This window comes from Bos grunniens, chromosome 1 (genome assembly GCF_055505025.1).
Source record: "Bos grunniens cultivar Pamir isolate PY7600 chromosome 1, Bosgru_T2T1.0, whole genome shotgun sequence".
Taxonomy (NCBI): Eukaryota; Metazoa; Chordata; class Mammalia; order Artiodactyla; family Bovidae; genus Bos; species Bos grunniens.
Window position 1 is genome coordinate 287,575 of NC_141165.1, and position 18,664 is coordinate 306,238.

The window sequence follows — 18,664 nt, forward strand, 5'->3', positions numbered from 1 at the left end:
CCACGCCAGCCCTCTCTTATTGAAAGCTTGAAATCTTCTATGGCTGAGAAATCAAAAATACGAATTGCTAAAACAACATGAAACACAGGCTGATTCACTCTGGGTAAGAGCCTTCTGTGTACACCATCCAACACAGGAGTCACAAGTGGCTACCGGGCCCCTGCACTGTGGTCTGTGCACACGGAAACACTGGAGATGCAAGGTACACAACAGACTTAGAAGACTGGAGCAGAAACAACCTCGACAGCTTTCATATTCGTTACATGCTGAAATGTCAATATTTTAGATACAGGGAGTTAAGAGATATTAAAATCCATTTGGCCAGTTTCTTTTTTCTTTTTTAATGTGGCTACTGCTGCTGCTAAGTTACTTCAGTCGTGTCCGACTCTGTGCGACCCCATAGACAGCAGACCACCAGACTCCGCTGTCCCTGGGATTCTCCAGGCAAGAACACTGGAGTGGGTTGCCATTTCCTTCTCCAATGCATGAAAGTGAAAAGTGAAAGTGAAGTCGCTCAGTCGTGTCCGACTCTTCGCGACCCCATGGACTGCAGCCTACCAGGCTCCTCCGTCCATGGGATTTCCAGGCAAGAGGACTGGAGTGGGGTGCCATTGCCTTCTCCGAAATGTGGCTACAGAACATTTAAAATGACACACGTGGTTCACACTACGTTTCTCCTGGACAGTACTGGCCTTTAAATAAACTGCGATAGATTTTTGTACTTGGGCTCTGTTAGCTCTTTCGTCCCCTCAGACGTCTTTTTTCCCAGGTTTGGATCTCCTAGCCCCACCTCTGCCCCTCCCCCCCAGCCCCTGGTGTACCAGATGGCTGAAGTTAACAGAAGTCTGAAAATTTCAGAACGGCTGCTGCCTTGACCTCACACAGAAAATTCTCCAAGATAGGAATAGTTTCTGAAGTGTGTGCATGTAGAGGAGAGTAAGAAAAGAAAGAATAAACTGGTGAGGCAGGAAGGGTCAAGATGCAATAAGAAAAACCTGCGTTTGATGGTAAGCCCTTCCCCGTGGGCGCGTGGAACCTGGCAGGCCCCACCTGGCTGCTCCTCACAGTGAGGATGGGCTGAGGAAGGACCTTCCACCAGCGACCCCAGCAAAGCAGCCCCCAGTGCCTAGCTCTAGGGACCCTCTTCGGTCTGGCCAGGCACCAGGCAGGGCCTACCGTTACCCACATGCTCTGATACTAATCTAAACCAGGCCCTGAAATCCTCTGAGGAAAGCCATCTGCCTCTTAGAGACACAGTCTCCAAAGCCATGTTCCTGAGGTGATGTTCATGAGAGTCTGCTCCCCAGAAAGCACCCTACAATCTCGAGAGCTGGGAGGAGACCCCCCCAATCCACTCCTCTTCTCCTCTTGGTGGGCCAGCAGCCCCGCCTCCAGCTGTTCTGAGCAGTTGGTCTGATTCAGCTGCCCTTTCCAAAAAAGGCTTTTGGGTAGAGAAAAGCAAACGATGACAGAAGAAGCCACTGGAGGAGGGCGTGCCAGACCTGAAAGGAGAAACCTGGAGTCGGGAGAACTACATCCCAAGCCAAGGACTCACGACAGGCACCGAGGGTCTACTCTCTGCCGGCTACGTTTGCCGGGTATGGAAGGAGTCAAGGAGACCCTGCCGGGCCCGGGGGAGCAGCCGCGGGGGCGCTGGGGACGGCGGACGGGCAGCACGGGTGAGCACAGCGCACAGGCTGGCAGAGACGGGTGGTGCTGGGAGAGAAAGGCGGACGGCGGGTCACGAAGGTCTGGGAACAGAGACGTCAAACGTACGGTTTTAGCCGGGACTTTTACAGACGGGGGCATTTAAGCAAAGGTTTGACGATGAAGCTCGCTGGCACAAGAGCATCCCAGGAAGAAGGAACAACCTGTGCAAAGGCAACCATGCCTGGTTTGCTCAACAGAGTGCAGCGGCCAGGGCGGGCGGAGCTCAGGGCGGAAAGCGGAGAGCTGCAGGGGGACCCCACAGGGAAGGCCTCCTGAGAACGACAACACGCCAGCCTGCTTACTCGTCTCTTCTCTTCCTCTCAAGGAGGGTCCTCCGGGCTTCAAACAGGGATGGAGACAGAACACAGGGCTTGAGGCAGGGTGTCTGCAAACATTTTCTTTCTCTTTCACTCTTTCCTTTAGTCATTAGGGCCAACCATCCCCACTCTCTTTTTTTCCTTAAATAGCAATCATGGGGGTGCAGGGAGGGGGGAATCCACCCACTTTCCTGTCACTAATCTGTATCAGTAAATCGTCTTACTTCCTTCTGCTTTTAACTTCCAGTCCAGGATAACGATGCTCTTATCACACGGGGAAACACATTAACAACAAATACGACCCAGCATTTATAAATCTCTGATACCTGGACAGAAAGGAAGGCCCACCAAGAGACCGCAGCATGCTCCCTGAACTGTCATAAAGATGCCAAGCTGCCAGTCAAGGGTTTCCTGACTTAGCAATGCCGAGGGCTTGTGTTGGGTGTGGGGTCAAGCGGATAATGACAGAAGTGCACTGTCCTCAGTCTGCCTCAGCGACCTCTGCAGCTTTTCACAGACACGATGGATTTTTGCCTGGTCACGAAAGTAACCACAGCCGCAGTCTGCTTCACGGGCAGGCCAGCCCCGGGAAGGAAGTACCGAGGCAGGAGCTCCGTGTGCACCAGAATTAAAGCCACCAAAGGCCGCATCTGTCACTCCAGACACTCAGAGAGACGCTGACCTGGTTAGGCATGAGGGTCCTCATTACGAGGACGCGGGGGAGGCCGCCAACAGGCCTGATCAACTCTGTTCCCTCCACGGCTAAGAGGACAGCCATCACCCCAAGACAGCACTTTCTGCGGCAAAAATCTGAGTCCACAGGTAAGAAAGCCCGTGGCCGTGCCTGGGATGGGGCCTCCCTGCAGCTCCTCCCACGGCACGCAGACGGCACAGCTCACGAGACCCGGCTACAGGCGGGCTCCCTGCGCTTGGAGGGCGGGGGGGGCGACATGCACAGGGAGGAGAGGGGAAAGGAGGCAAACCCTGAGCCTCTCCTGCTCCTCACGTGCCGTGTACTCACTGTTCAAATCCTGAGCACCTTCTGCGCATCCCTCACATCACAAGCCTGCATGCTGAGACACCAGAACCCTCTCTTCACAGGAGATGAAGATGCAGCCCAGTGGCGTTCGGCCTTAAGAAGCCCTGGAGTCACTGGAGAACTTCCTCAGAGAAGTAAAGTGGCGTCTGGGAGTGCGGACAGCGCCAGAGGGAAGCAGGCCTCCGTCTTCTCTAAGCGAATGATTAAATTCTCCCAGACTGGATCTTCCTGCAGCCAAGTCCCAGGAACGGGATCTTCCTTCAGGATATGCTTCCTCCGAGCCTGAAGGCGCGCAGAAGGCAGGGATAGAGCCAGCGGGGAGGGCAGGGGGAAGGCAGGACCGCGCTCCGCGCCAGAGGCTGGCAGGAACCTGGGGAAGGCGGAGCGCGTCCGGGAGGACTCAGCCGCTTCCCCGCGGCCCCCGGCATCTGCCCCGGACCAGCCCATAGCAGCGACGGGGCAAGGAATGTGTTTGCCAGCCAAGTGTTTCATCCTGGGCTTAGGTTGGCAGACAGGCGGCAGGGGACAGCACACAGTAGCAAAGCTCTGTCAGGAGGGTGGGCCTGGAGCGATGTAAAGGCAATTTCAAATCTTAACTTTAAAGTCTGCTAACTGTATGAACCTGGGGTAAACCCCTTAACCTTAAGCTTCCTAATCTACGAAAGGAGCACAAAATATCCATCCCGCAAGGCTGTTAGAGGCACTAAGGAATGAAGGTGGGTAGGCGCTGAGTGGATGGAAGTGGTAATGAAGATGCTTGCTGGTAACATGCTAGGAGAGCCCTGTTAGGTGAAGGATTAGCTGAAACCAGAGCTCTCTAAGTTCTGATCAGCTATGACAGTTAATACTTTAAAGCAAGGACCTGAAGAGGATGCAACCAGTGAAAGTAGCTTGAAGATACTGGTCCCGACCACTGTGGAATCACAGCACTTACTGAACCAAAGACTGGTCAGCTTACAAATGAAAAGTGACGTTCCTCACGTACATGATCAACAATCCCATTCCTGGGCATGAATCTGGAGAAAACTAATTTAAAAGATACATGCAAACTAACACAACATTGTTAAGCAATTATCCTCTAATTAAAAAAAAAAGTTATTCCTAACTTGAAGTCACTTGCTCAGTATTAAACAACAAAAAAGATATATGCATCCCAACATTCACTGCAACACTATTTACAATAGCCAAGATATGGAAGCACTTTAAATGTCCATCGACAGAAGAATGGATAAAAAAAGATGTGGTACATGTGCACAATGCACACTGGAAGGGCTGGAGCTGGAGCTCCGATACCTTGGCCGCCTGACTCAGTGGAAAAGACCCTGATGCTGGGAGGGATTGGGGGCAGGAGGAGAAGGGGACGACAGAGGATGAGAGGGCTGGATGGCATCACTGACTCGATGGACATGAGTTTGAGTAAACTCTGGGAGATGGTGAAGGACGGAGGCCTGGCGTGCTGCAGTCCATGGGGTCGCAAAGAGTCAGACACGACTGACCGAGAGAACAAAAACAAGCATACACGATGGAATGTTAGCCATAAAAAAGAAAGAATACCATTTGCAACAACATTGATAGACCTAGAGATTGTCATACTGAGTAAAGTAAGTCAGAGACACATAAATACCATATGATATCACTTATATGTGGAATCTTAAAAAAAAAGGTACAAATGAACTTATTTACAAAACAGAGATAGAGTTACAGATGTAGACAACAAACTTACTGTTCCCAGCAGGGGAAGGGGGGAGGGATAAACTGGGAGACTGGGATTGACATCTACACACACTACATATAAAGGAGTAACTAACGAGCACCTCCTGAATAGCACAGGGATCTACTCAACACCCTCTAATGACTCTATGGGGAAAGAATCTTTTAAATGTGTGAAGATATATATATGTAACTGATTCACCTTGCTTACACCTACAACAATATTATTTATCAACTATACTTCATTTTTTAATGGTTTAAAAAAAATAAGGCTAAATATTTGTGCTGACAAGGAACCTCTCTAGGTCCTAGTAGATGGCAGCAAAGACAAGCCCACAGAATAATACGGAGCAGAATTTGATGTGTGTTTGTTAAACGCATAAGCAATTTCAAATGTAGGAATGCGGATATGCAGAGGACTAGAAAGATACACACTTTGGGGGGGGGGTGAAAGTTGGGGAGGGGAAGGGACATTCCCTTTGTATTCTGTATTCTTCTCTGGAGTTCATATTCATGGGCTGATTGCTGATTTTCTTTAACATTGATTCCTCTGAACGAAAAAACATAATTCCAGAGAGATTCCAACAACAGTAACAGAGGCTCAGTACACACAGAGAGAGGGTAGAAACCACATCCTTATCATAAACCACGTGTAAGAATTCCAGGATCCAACACCCTTGTCCCTGTGGTGCTGCTTATAAGCCCCCTCCCCTCACTGAGGTTCAAGCCAAGACAGGAACAAGCTTCCAGTTCTTGGAGAAAGGATATGGATTTTCAGAGATAAAAATCTTAACCTCATGATTGCAACAGACTTAGAGTCCGGAAGTTAAAAGTTGATGCCTCTTCTTAATATCACAGAAGACTGCCATGTTCTTGGGGGCCTGAGAAGTGGGTAGGTCATGAACCTCACAGCAGGGAGAGTCCTCCCAAGACCCTTGCATTCCCCCTACTCAATAAAAGGCTACACCCCCCACATTGAAGCCACTTGTGACAGAAGAGCTTAATAAATTGCACAACAAGAAACTCCAATGATTTAGAAAGTAACTGAATAAAAGACTTTTCTTTCAAAATTGGCTAACGCTGAGTCTTGGGAACCCAGTAGCTTTTACAAAGTAGGTTTTTGTTTCTTTTGTTCAGAAGGACTGAGACTTTTCCCAAATAAACAGAAAAATTCCATGAAAACTAAGAGAAGGGTGGAGGGAGGGAGGACAGAGAAACCCTGAAGTGGGAAAGCTGTGTCAGCCACGTGCAGGGCTCCAGACCACTCTGAGGCCCGCGGGCAAGGCCAAGGTGAGCCGCGTTGTCAGATCCGCGTTGTCAGAGACTGAGTGTCAAAGGCGGGGAAAGAATGCTAAACTATCGAATTAGGAATTCTTTTCCACTAACTCCATGTTATAATGATATTTTAGAGTATTAGGTAAAACATTAAAACTAATGAAAGTGTTTTCTTTCCATTTTTTATGTGGTGAATACTTGTCCCCAAAGATTATGACCACCCAGAACATCACAAAGGGACCTTGTCTGGACATGGGGTTACTTAAGGGTCTTGAGACAAAATTAGCCTAGTTTAGACCGGGCCTTAAAACCAATAAGTGGTATTTCTGTAAGAGAAAGGAGAGGGAGATCTGGACCCCAAGTCACTCACACATATGGAAGACGCCCTGTGGAGACAGGGGCAGAGACTGGAGAGGAGAATCTATAAAACCAAGAGAGAACTTCCCCAGTGGTTCAGGGATTAACAACCCACTCTGCAATGCAGGGAACACGGGTCGATCCCTGGTCCTGGCCAAGGCTGCCAGGAGCCACCAGATGCTAGGAAGACCCAGGAAGGATTCTTCCCAGACCCTTCAGAGCCCTGCCCTGCTGACACCTTGATTTCAGACCTCTGGCCTCCAAAACTGAATTAAAGGAACTTCCTGATAATGTTTGTGATCATTTTTTATGGCATTTCGAGAAAATTAATGCAAGTGGCATAAAACAGATAAGAACCTGCTGTGTAAAAAAAAAAAAAAGAACCTGCTGTGTAACACAGGAAACGCCACTCAGTACTCTGTAATGACCTACATGAGAAAAGACTCTAAAACAGAGTGGATGTATGTACACACATGACCGATTCACTCTGCTGTACACCTGATGCTAACACAACATTGTAAACAAACTCTAGTAAAAAGTTTAAGAATACAAGTGGCTATTAGGAAATGTTAAGTTACAGACATGTTCTGTTCCTATTGATGTTGCTGCACTAGAGTTTAAAGGGAATTCACCCCTCCAAACCCAAGTCTTCACTATGGAGCCTAACTGCTTAGGTACAGAAGAGTCCCCATATTTCTTAAATGCTTCTAAGTGATGAAAGTTATACCCAATTGAAATATCTGAAAGTCTCTGGATTTTGCTCACTTGTTTCTGGATTTTTCATGTTGGTGGGAAAGAACAGTACTTCCTACATGTGTACAAATATCACAGGACATGCTGAACCCCAAGTGCACCGTATTTTTAACGTGTGCGGGACCTTCAGCCCAGTTTACGAGAGAGGACGTACCAAGTCCTGAGAAAACACTCAGCATCACCCCTGATGCCAGCAGCGCATTTTCTGCCAAGTGCCCCAAGCTGCTGCTACCTGCCCTCCGCCTTGGCCTCCCTATCTCCCTTCCAGATGTTCCGGCCGCCACTGTTCTCTGAGATAAGAGGGCTCCCTTCAAAACACCTTAATTAAACCAGACGGCTGCTGGCTCGGGGAACTCCCAAGGGGGTTGGCCTTGCAGCTTCAACAAAGTATCAGCTGCAGGACAACCTCGCAGGGAGTGACTGCCAAGCCAATTACTGTGGCAGCTATAACCCGGGCATGGGGGGGTGGGGAGCTCATTCCCCAGGAGCTCATCTCTACAGAGCAGCAGCACCAAGAGAGAAAAGGCCGCCTCAGTGCTGCCGACAAGCTGAAGGCATAAAAACGGTCTCTGCCCCGGCAGGATCCAGGGTGAGAGGTCAGAGGATGCAGAAGCCAGGACAGAAGGAAGCAGAACTGGATAAACAAGTAACCATGACCTAGATGGCAGGCAGACAGGGAGCGGGGTGCTCCGGGCCTGAAGAGTCCTGGTTGGCACCCAGAGGAGCCGCAGCAGGAGCGCCAGGCCCTCCAGCAGGACGCTGTCAGGCTTAAAATGCCAGAGAGTCGTGCTTCCCCAAGAAGTTAGACCAGTGGCAGGGAATGTCCCACAGCGAAAACATACAGACGGGATTAGGGAGTAAAACTGTGACTCCAACATTACGGCACTGGCTAAAACAGGCACTTGCATACACATTCCCGTCTCAGCCTGTGTGAGGAAGGGATTTATTGCTCCCGCTACTCAGAAGAGAAGGCAGAAACTCTAGACGTTAAGACACCTCCCCGCGTTTGCTCAGTCTGCCCTGAGAAGCACCGAGTGCGTTCAGGCCCTGTGGTTGTGCACGTGTGTCTGTCTGTTCTGCTACTTCTCTGTTCCAGGCTGGACAAAAGCAAAACGTTCAAAGGTTAAGAACAAAAACCACAGTGGGATACAACTTCTCCCCAACGAGGATGACCGCAATCCAAAGAGCAGGTGATACGTCTGATCATGAAGACACACGAGTCCTTGGGCACTGCTGAAGGGGCCTGTAACATGGAGCAGCTGCTTTGGAAGACAACTCAGCAGTTTCATAAAAAGTTAAACTAACAGAAAACCCCCAAATAAACCCTCACATCGGTGGTCAAATGATTCTTGACAAGGGGGCCAAGACCATTCAATGGGAAAAGGGCAACCTTTTCGACAAAGGGAAAAACTGAATATTCACATGCAAAAGAATCAAGTTGTTAGAAAAACTAACCTCAAATGGATTAAAGACCTAAAACAATGAAACTCTTAACAGAAAACATAAGGGAAAAGCTTCTTGACATTAGACTTGTTGATGATTTCTTGGACAGGACACCAAAAGCATAGACAGCAACAACAAAAACACGACTTAATCAAAATGTAAAATTTCTGTGCATCAGAAGAACACAGAGTGAAAAGTAGTCAAATCATAGAGACAAGGGGAGGTTGCCAGGAATTGAGTAACTGAAGCTGTGGGGAGCTGTTGTTCAATAAGAACAGAGTTTCCGTTTGCAGGATGAAATACACTAGAGAGACAATGATGATTGTACAACAGGGTGAATTTCTCAACACTGCTGAACTTAAAAATGGTTAAGATGATAAATTTTATGTGATACGTATTCTACCACAACTTAAAAAAAATCATTTTCAGTAACATTATTCATATTGGCCAAAAGTGAAAAGAACCCAAAGTCCATCAACCGGTGAATTCATAAAATGGTGCATACCTCCTGGAATACGACACGGCAGAAACCAGCAATGGGATGATACGAGCTACCACAGGGAAGAGCTGCAAAGCATTATGCAAGGAGCCAGTCACCAAAACATCGCATAGAATACATTTCAGTTATATAAATCTCCAGAAAAGGCAAATGTATGGAGGTGGAAAGTTGACTGGGCTTCCCTGGCGGCTCATCGGTAAAGCAACTGCCTGCAATGCAGGAGACCCGGGTTCGATCCCTGGGTTGGCAAGATCCGCTCGAGGAGGGATGGCAACCCACTCCAGTACTCTCACCTGGAGCATCCCACGGACAGAGGAGCCTGGGGGGCTGCAGTCCACGGGGTTGCACCGTCGGACCCGGCTGAGCAGCAACAGCAGAAAGTCGACGGTAGTCTGGGCTGGAAGTGCACACGGGGTTGACTTCAAAAGGACACAAGGCCCTTTCTGGGGCAATGGAAACTGGATTTCAGTGATGACTAGACTACTCAGACAGTTTCCTAAAATTATTGAATTGCACACTTAAAGCCAGAGGAATTTATGCCATGCAAATTATACCTCGATAAAGCTGTGGTTTAAAAGGGCAAGAACTCGCTACTGAACTCATATCTATTCGAACATGAGTCTTCCACAGTGTGTCCCAAACTGAGGCTTATTTTCTCAAATACAGATGGGAGAGCCTCAATAAGTTACATTTAAAAACCACCGTCACCATGAAAAACCAGCCCCTGGTGGGCGGGTCTCCATCACTGTCCTTTCTGATCGGGGAAAAAGCAAAAGTCAGAGCATCCAGGTGACCACGCCTGTCAGAATCCACCCCAGCAAAGGAGAAATAACAAGCGACAGAAATAAGCCCTTAAGTAGGCTGCCCTGTTTTCACAATTAGTGGAGAGGCTGAAACAATTAAGACGGGCTAATAATAAAAGCCCTCTAGCTGGCGTTCCTCTCTCAATGACACCTTTGACCTGCTGCCCTGCAACTTTCTAGCTTGTTTGCAAATTCATTCTACCGGAATCAGAAATGGGTTTCTGTACAATGACCCCAGTTCCCCTCCTTAAACTATAGTAGAAAATGGAAGATGCAGCCTCAGGAGAGCAGAAGAAGGGAGACCGACAATTTCTGAAAATGATTCCAAGAGAAGGAAGAGCGAGCTGGGGTTGGGAGGACTGGGGTGGGAGCGTCTAAGATTTGATTTGCCACCATTGTGAGCCATCTGAATTCTGCTCTTAACTGTGAGCATGGCTTTTTTTTTTTTTTTAATCATGTATTTATTTGGAAAAAAAAAATTTCTTTCCTCCTATTTTAAAACAGCAACAACACCCGGAGACTGCTGTATGAGCTGTGATTCCAATAAATGCTGTCTCTGGAAGTGAACCGCTTTGGAAGCAGTTTGAATGATACTCATGGGATTTGCAGCCACGTTTCTCAAACTTTAATCTGCCCCCGAATTGCCTCAGCAATCTTGTTAAAATGCAGATTCAGAATCAGGAGGGCCAGGATGAGGCCCCAGAATCTCATTTCTAAAAAGGGAGGTGAGGACCTCACTTTGAGCAGCGAAATGTGAAGGTGGCCTCAGGGATGCGACTGTTACAAACCTCTCTTCTCCCTGATTAACGGGAGCTTTCCACATATGCTGTGAATTTAAGTGGCTAAGCCATCCTTTATGGGACGCGAACTTTTTTCTTTCCTCACTCGGTGATAATCCCTCTGGCTTACACAACTGCCCGTGGACGGCCTGCAGACAGCATAAAGCTGTGACTGGAAACCGGGATCTTTAAGATTTGGGGGCTTTGAGCGCAGGTAAAAGGAAGTGGGAGTGGGGAGAAAGTCTTTCCTCAGGAGATGGAATTTGCCCGGGACTGAAGGTGAAAACTGGGGATCCCATGGTGGTCAGCGGTTAAGACTCCGCGCTTCCCCTGCAGGGCGAGGAGGGTTGAGCCCTGGTTCAGGAACCAAGACCCCACGTGCAGCAGGGTACAGCCAAAAAAAGAAAAAAAGTGGAAACAGAATTGGAAGGAGAAAACAGACAACCAGTGAGGCACTCGGAAACACAGGCGTCTCTGCAGACCTTGAGGAAAGGTGCCATTCTGGTCTGGAAGCCACGTGGAACCAGTACAAAAAGGACTGAGGAGAGTGGTCAGGGGTACAGAGGAGAAGAGAACTCAGCCCTGAGAAATGACCCCAGGGAAGACCACCGGGTACAGGCAGGATGCACACAGCACCCTTGCAGACCCTCCGAGACGCACCAACATCAGACCAACGGGAAAGCTCTGGGAGGAGAGCCCTGGCTCCGGAAGCCGTCCCTGCATCCAGGCTGGAGTCAAGTCAAGACCTGAGTCTTCACGGTGACCCCCGTGACCTCCAGACGCCGTCAGAACAACTCCAGGGCCGCGGCCGGCCTACGAGGGACCGGACCCCTCATCTCAGCCGAGTCAGCCCTCCAGGCCCAAAGCCAGCAGCATCCCCCGGAGGGGCTCAGGAGGCTGCGGCCACGGAGCGCAGAGCCGTGGACGTTCCTGGGGCCTCGACCGGCGTGCGTGCCCACCGTGGGCTTCGCCAGAGACTCCCAAAGCGGCCGGCACGGCCTCCAGGGCGGGCAGGGGCCCCTCGGGCTGCCGGTGATGGGACCCCTTGGTCCCACCTGCTGTCTCGGCACCGAACCGACCAGACGAGTGGCACAGACCGCGCCGGTCAGCCTCGCAGCCCCACCAGCTGCAGAGCAGGCCCCCACCCCGCTCCCCACCCGGCTCCTCCGCCAGGTTCTCGAGGCTGCCCTCAGCCCCAGCAGCCTGCCCACCGCCCTTCCCTACATCCACGTCCCCAGCTCCCAGGACGACCACCTGGCTGCGAGGCCCCATCCCAGGCCACCTGGCTCTCCTTTCGAAGCCTCTCCTGGCTCACTCCTCTCTCACCACCAGGCCCCGCAGCCCCCCACCAGCGGCTGGAAGGAACGGCCCCCCCCCACCTTGAGCACACGCCCGCCCCGCCCTGCACGGAACACGAGCTCCGCTCAAAAACGCCACCAGCAAAACCAAGCCCTTGGGTCTGCAGCTCCCAAGGCCACTGTCCCCTGCATCGTCCTATCTCCCCACCCCAGGGCCTGCAGGACCCGCGAGTCCGCGCTCAGAGAGGCCTGCTTGTTGCGCTCACCCAGCTGGCCAAGGAGCAAGCACCCCACGCCAAAACCTCGACCTCGACCTCCTGGCTCTAAAATATCCTGTGTTTCCTTCCTGGTGCAAAGACACTGTTAGCACGCGGATTCAGTGTGAAGTTTTCTGCCTGAAACCCAAGACCTTCCGTCAGCCGCTCTCCTCTTTACCCAGGGGACCCTGTTTCCCACTGTTTCTGTTTACTCACTCTTCCTTGGCCTCCAGTTGGGCAAGTCACTGTATTAAGATCAATAATCACCACTTAGCACTGGTTTTTTTTCAAGTTTAGCTGACTTACAATACTGTGTGCGTTCCAGGTGTACAGCAAAGTAACTCAGTTACACTGTGTGTTAACAGGTTCTCACAAGACACTGAATCCAGTGCCCTGTGCTATACAGCAGGGCCTTGCTGTTCACCTGTTTTGCACACAGCAGTGTGTATACGTTAAACCCAGGCTCCTAAGGTATCCACCCCCCACTCTGGGGACCATAAGCTTGCTTTCTATGAGTCTGTTTCTGTTTTGTAAGTTCACTTGTACTATTTTAGCGTCCACATGTAAGTGATACCATATGGCATTCGTCTTACTTCACTTAGTAGGATAATCCCTAGATCCATCCCTGCTGTGGCAAGTGACATCATTTCATCCATTCTAGGACTAAGCAACAGCCCAGTGGCAGAAAGTGAAGAGGAACTAAAAAGCCTCTTGATGAAAGTGAAAGAGGAGAGTGAAAAAGTTGGCTTCAAGCTCAACATTCCGAAAACTAGGCATCTGGTCCCATCACTTCATGGGAAATAGATGGGGAAACAGTGGAAACAGTGTCAGACTTTATTTTGGGGGGCTCCAGAATCACTGCAGATGGTGACTGCATCCATGAAATTAAAAGATGCTTACTCCTTGGAAGGAAAGTTATGACCAACCTAGATAGCATATTCAAAAGCAGAGACATTACTTTGCCAACAAAGGTCCGTCTAGTCAAGGCTATGGTTTTTCCAGTGGTCATGTATAGATGTGAAAGTTGGACTGTGAAGAAAGCTGAGCGCCGAAGAATTGATGCTTTTGAACTGTGGTGTTGGAGAAGACTCTTGAGAGTCCCTTGGACTGCAAGGAGATCCAACCAGTCCATTCTAAAGGAGATCAGGCCTCGGTGTTCTTTGGAAGGACTGATGTTGAAGCTGAAACTCCAATACTTTGGCCACCTCATGCAAAGAGTTGACTCACTGGAAAAGACTCTGATGCTGGGAAGGATTAGGGGCAGGAGGAGAAGGGGATGACAGAGGATGAGATGGCATCACCAACTCGATGGACATGAGTTTTGGTGAACTCCGGGAGTTGGTGATGGATAGGGAGGCCTGGCGTGCTGCGATGGGGTTGCAAAGAGTCGGACACGACTGAGCGACTGAGCTGAACTGAACTGAACTGAACAACCCAGTGTGTATACACACCACACCTCTCTATCCATTCATCTTTGCAGACACTTAGATTTAATTAGTGCTGCCTGTAACTGGAATAGTAGCTGCTGCTGCTGCTGCTAAGTCGCTTCAGTCGCACAGACTCTGTGCGACCCCATAGATGGCCACCCACCAGGCTCCCCCGTCCCTGGGATTCTCCAGGCAAGAACACTGGAGTGGGTTGCCATTTCCTTCTCCAATGTATGAAAATGAAAAGTGAAAGTGAAGTTGCTCAGTCGTATCCGACTCTCCGTGACCCCATGGACTGCAGCCTACCAGGCTCCTCCGTCCATGGGATTTTCCAGGCAAGAGGACTGGAGTGGGTTGCCATTGCCTTCTCCGGGAATAGTAGCCACCATTTGCTAACTATTTAGAATGCTCCAGATATTACACACAACTGCTAAATGAATCATCTCACTTTAACATCACCCTTGACTCAGAATCACACTGTAACACGTCCATAAGAGAGTTCTCAACTCCGACCCATCTGAATGTTTCTCCCGTGGTTTCTCTCACCATCTTGATAAATGGATTCCCTCCTCTCAGCTGCTCAGGCCAACAACCTACACATCACACACATTCACCTGTCTTTTCTTCACACGCCAGCACACCCCCCCAGTAACTCAAATCCTGTTGCTTCTAAACTCATAATACAGCCTCAAGCTGTCTCCTCACCTGTCCTCTGCCTTCATCCAAGCCACCATCCACTTAGACCCAGCCTGTAATAACTTCAAATGGCCCTCTTTTTCTACTCTTTCTCTTACACACTTTATCCTTCTTAGAGCAGCCAAAGAGGATGCTTAAAATAAGCATGTCTTCTCTGAAGATACTGGAAACAGGCCAGATCTATCAACAGGTAGACAGATAAACCACAGTACATCCATACGGTGGATTTATTTCTCAACAATAAAAAGAAGTAAACTACTGATGCATGCAGCAACATGAATGAACCCCCAAAACCCTGAGCAGAGTGAAAAAGGAACAGTGTGTGCCATGTGGGGTCATTTGTAAGAAATGCAGGAATACCAAAACTAAGCTTAGCGGGATACACACTAGATCCGCGGTTGCTTCTGGGGGGACTTTCCAAGGTGACAAAAACGTTCTGGGTCTGGCTATGTATTTGTTGAAACTGCTCGGAAGTGGGAGATCAGATCATTTCACCCTGTGAGGATGATCCAATGGAGGGGCCCCATCGGCTCCCCCACCTCACCCCCGCTCCCCCAGCCTAGTGGTCCCAGCTGCCTGTGACTCCGCCAAGCCCCCTGGGTTGGAGTCTCTGCGGCAGCCTCTCCCCGGGTCCCGGGGCCCCATGCAGAGCTGGCTCCCTGCCATCACTCAGGTCCAGGACAGTCCCCTCTTCAGAGAGGGCTTTCCGGGCACACGTCTGGCGGAGCCGCCCAGGGAGCCTTGTCCACGGCTCTGTTTTCACTGTGTGTGCACGGCACTTAGCACTCTCTGCTATTTTCTTGTTTACTGTCTGCTTCTGCCACCAGAAAGCAAGCTCTCCCAGAGCGAGCGCCCATCTGTCGCTGTGTCCCTGTGTCTAGGCCAGCGCCCGGCGCGATCCAGGAGGGTTTGCCGGATGAACGGGGATGCTGGCAGGACCCCTCTCTCCGCTTGACAGCCCTGAGATCCAAGGCTTGTGCAGGGGGCGGGACCCTCACCGCCCCGCAGACTCACAGCATGTTGGGGAGCCCCCCCACCCCCCATCCTGCCAGCGCTCGTGGACACATCCCCGGGGGATGGCAGGGCAGGTGGTCCTGCGGGGACACGCAAGGCCTGGCTGCCAGGACTCACGGCGCTGTTTCAGTGCGCTGACCTTGGCTTCCCTGGCCTTCTGCCAGCCAGTTTCAACACCGGCTTGTTAGAGCCGATGCAAACTCGGCCAAGCCGAGCAGCGGCCATCAGTCACTAGGATGTTAGGAGTCACCCTGCACTTCTGGACTCTCCCGAAGACCACAGAAGCCTCCCAGGAGGCTGCCCATGCCCAGCGTAGGTGGGGGCCAGCTTGATGGTGTGGACTCTATGGAAATACCCCCTCACACCTTGCCCTGAGGTCACTGAAGAGACTACAGGAAAACTCCTCCTAAGGTGAGGTGGTGCGTCACTCCAAGGGAATCATTAGAGACATCACTCACACTTTTTTTTCCAAAATAAATGCATTTGACTCCTGCTTAAAAACATAGTAAGTCCTGTGTCTGGGCCTCTGGGTACAAACAGAAGAACAAATTAAAGAAAGCCTATCGTGTGGGGAGGAATAAATTGGGAGATTGGAATGGACATAAACACACTGCCATGTGTAACACAGAAAACAAGGGCACACTGTGGGCTTCCCTGGAGGCTCAGCTGGTGAAGAATCCGCCTGCAATGCAGGAGAACCTGGGTTTGATCCCTTGGTTGGGAAGATCCCTTGGAGAAGGGAAAGACTACCCACTCCAGTATTCTGGCCTGGAGAATTCCATGGACTATGGGACACGACTGAGCGACTCTCACTTTCACTCAAGGACGTACCGTGCAGCACAGTGTTCAGTGATGACCTGAGCGGGAAAGAATCAAAACAGGGTGGTTTTGTGTGTAACTGATTCGCTCTGCTGGACACCGGAAGCTAACACAACGCTGTTCAGAAACTGCACTCCAGTAAGCAGTTTTAAAAAAGAAAGCCCACCTGAGTGGCAGTCTTCCTAAATTGCCCTTGGAAACAAATGTTAAGTGAATATATAAATGGGGATAACACCCCCCTGTTATATATACGCACACACAAGACAGAAAGATGAAAATCCAGGTGTGCTAACCGTATCAACTACAGAAAAGATTACTTTATGGTCCATATGATTCCATTAAATAGTAAGCTTATCTTCAATATTTAACACGGGTTTTCAAGGATGAGTTGTTTGGGAAAACCAGAGGCTGTACAGTAATCGAGCTGCCTCATTGCCACTCCTGGGGAGGACGGGGCCCTTAGCGGCCTCAGCAGACAGTTCTGGAGACCGGGTGGGTGTGAACCAGGAGGAACGGTCTCTGTGCTGCGTGTCCACCCCCTGGGCAGGTAACAGGGAGGTGTCGGCGTCCACTGGAGCCTTCTGGACCAGACTCCAGCCACCACACACAATATGCATGGCTCTGCGTGGCCCACAGGACACAGTGTACAGCTCAGTCACCGTCCAGAGACAAGGGGGGCGATGGCAGGACCTGGCGTGACATTCACCGGCAAGGGCTCCCCAAGGGCTGCAGGGAGGAGGGAGGCCACAGGCTGCAGGGCCCGCGTCTCATCCAGCCCCTGTCTCCATCAGAGCAGCCAGCACACCTCCCAGATTTCCCGCCACAGTCTTACCCTCGTGGGTTCTTCCTGTACATCTCAAGATCAAATTCCCATCTTTTCTTTCAGAAGCCTAATCAGGGGACTTCCCCGGCAGTCCAGGGGTTAGGAGGCCATGGTCACTGCCGGGAGCCTGGGTTCAATCCCTGGTCAGGGGACTGAGAGCCCACAAGCCACGCAGAGCGGTGCAGCCACCAAAAAAAAATAAAATAAAAGTTTCACAAGCCTAATTAAAATTCATCCTAGTAAGCTGTCCACATCCAATGACTTCCATTCTGTAAATGGTTAACCAATTTTAACTTGTTTTCTAGCTTAAAAACATGGGCTTTTATGAACTAGGGCTACAGCTGAGAACACACACGCAGCCTAGGCTGCCACGTGGAGCGCCAGAGCCAGAGGCAAGGAGGCTCTGCCGTGCTGTGACTCCACTGATGTGACCTCCACAGGAGGCAAAGCTGCCAGGAGGCAAGGAGCATCAGGAAGGAGAGTCCTGGCAGTGGGGAGGGCGCATGCGGGTCCTCTGGGGGCTGGAAACGCTCCACAGCATTATCTGCGTGACAATGGCACAGACGTGCAAATATGCAAACGCGCACCCCCAAATCCTCACACACACTGAAGACCTGAGCACTGCACCAGCTGCGCAGCACAAGTGTAGAGAGACTGTTTCGTCTGGATTGTGCTGAAATTCTGCCGCATGTGCAGTCTTATCTGGAGCTGTTCAGGGACTCCTAAATTCCCAGGACCTGCGAGTCCTCACCTCTCCAGCCCATCTGGCACCTGGGACGGCCGGAGTCGATATCCCTTTCATCTCCCTTCCACAGGGAACTCTCTGGGGCCAGAGCGGTGGCGCTCTTGATTGTCAGCTTTAAAACAATCTAGGGCATGCATCTGTCTGCCCGGGTCAGTCATAAAGAACACTTACTCTGCTCACGTTACGGCCTGCGCGTCTCAATGAACTAGAGAAAGCCTTTGAACATCTCTCTCAACAGGAGCACAGTACACACCAATCGGGAGCAGGAGAAGGCCTGCCACGAACGCAGGCCTCGATAAACCATCTGCAGGAAGGCGCCCTCCCCGCCTGGGACACGAGGACGCGGGTGCGGGCGGCTCCCTCCTCCGCTCTCAGCCCTGCAGTGGCTGAGACGACCTCCCAGCCTTTCGTTCCCCCAGGTGGAAGCATCAGATGATGTGCAGCAAAACGCTAGCTAGCGACAAAACTGCTGACAGCAAAGGAAACTTAAAAAATAGCACAGACGTCCGTGGAACGCCTGTGTCCTAAGAAGGCTCGGAGAAGCTCGACAATCTTGTCTTCACGGTAAACCTTCGAAGCGGCCCCTGCCACCCGCTCCACCCACGAGGAGACTGAAAGGCAGGCAGGTGAGGCCTGCCCGGGGGCACCAGGCTGGGGGGCAGGCCCCCCTCCAGGGGGTCGGCTGGCCTGCAGTCCCGCACAGGCACCGCGGCAGATTCAAAGCGTGGAGTAGGGTTCAAATTAGGAGGCTGTCCAGAGCCAGAAACCTCTGACAGCTCTTCCCGAACCTTCCTCTCAGGATGGAACAGACAACTCCGTCAGAAGCCGCTGAGCCGCAGACACCCAGGCTTTACTGGCACTGAGTTGAGTATCCAGGTCTCTCATCTGAGAAGGAGATGT

The 18,664-nt window shown here is 50.9% G+C and overlaps 1 protein-coding gene and 1 long non-coding RNA gene across 9 annotated transcripts in view; one reads left to right on the forward strand and one right to left on the reverse strand.

Annotated features, from left to right (window-relative positions):
- Positions 1 to 18,664, reverse strand: part of KAT2B (lysine acetyltransferase 2B) — a 97,405-nt gene that overhangs the window by 72,506 nt on the left and 6,235 nt on the right. Inside the window, exon 1 of one of the 8 annotated variants that reach the window (XM_086351087.1) lies at positions 3,049 to 4,028. The exons of the other annotated variants lie outside the window; for them this stretch is intronic. The gene's annotated coding sequence lies outside the window, so the exon portion shown is untranslated. Of the gene's footprint in view, positions 1 to 3,048; positions 4,029 to 18,664 lie in introns of those variants that run through there. 8 annotated transcript variants of the gene reach the window in all.
- Positions 1,473 to 5,846, forward strand: LOC147378831 (uncharacterized). Its single transcript, XR_015146502.1, has 2 exons — positions 1,473 to 1,679; positions 2,275 to 5,846. It is a non-coding gene; the product is annotated as an uncharacterized LOC147378831 (long non-coding RNA).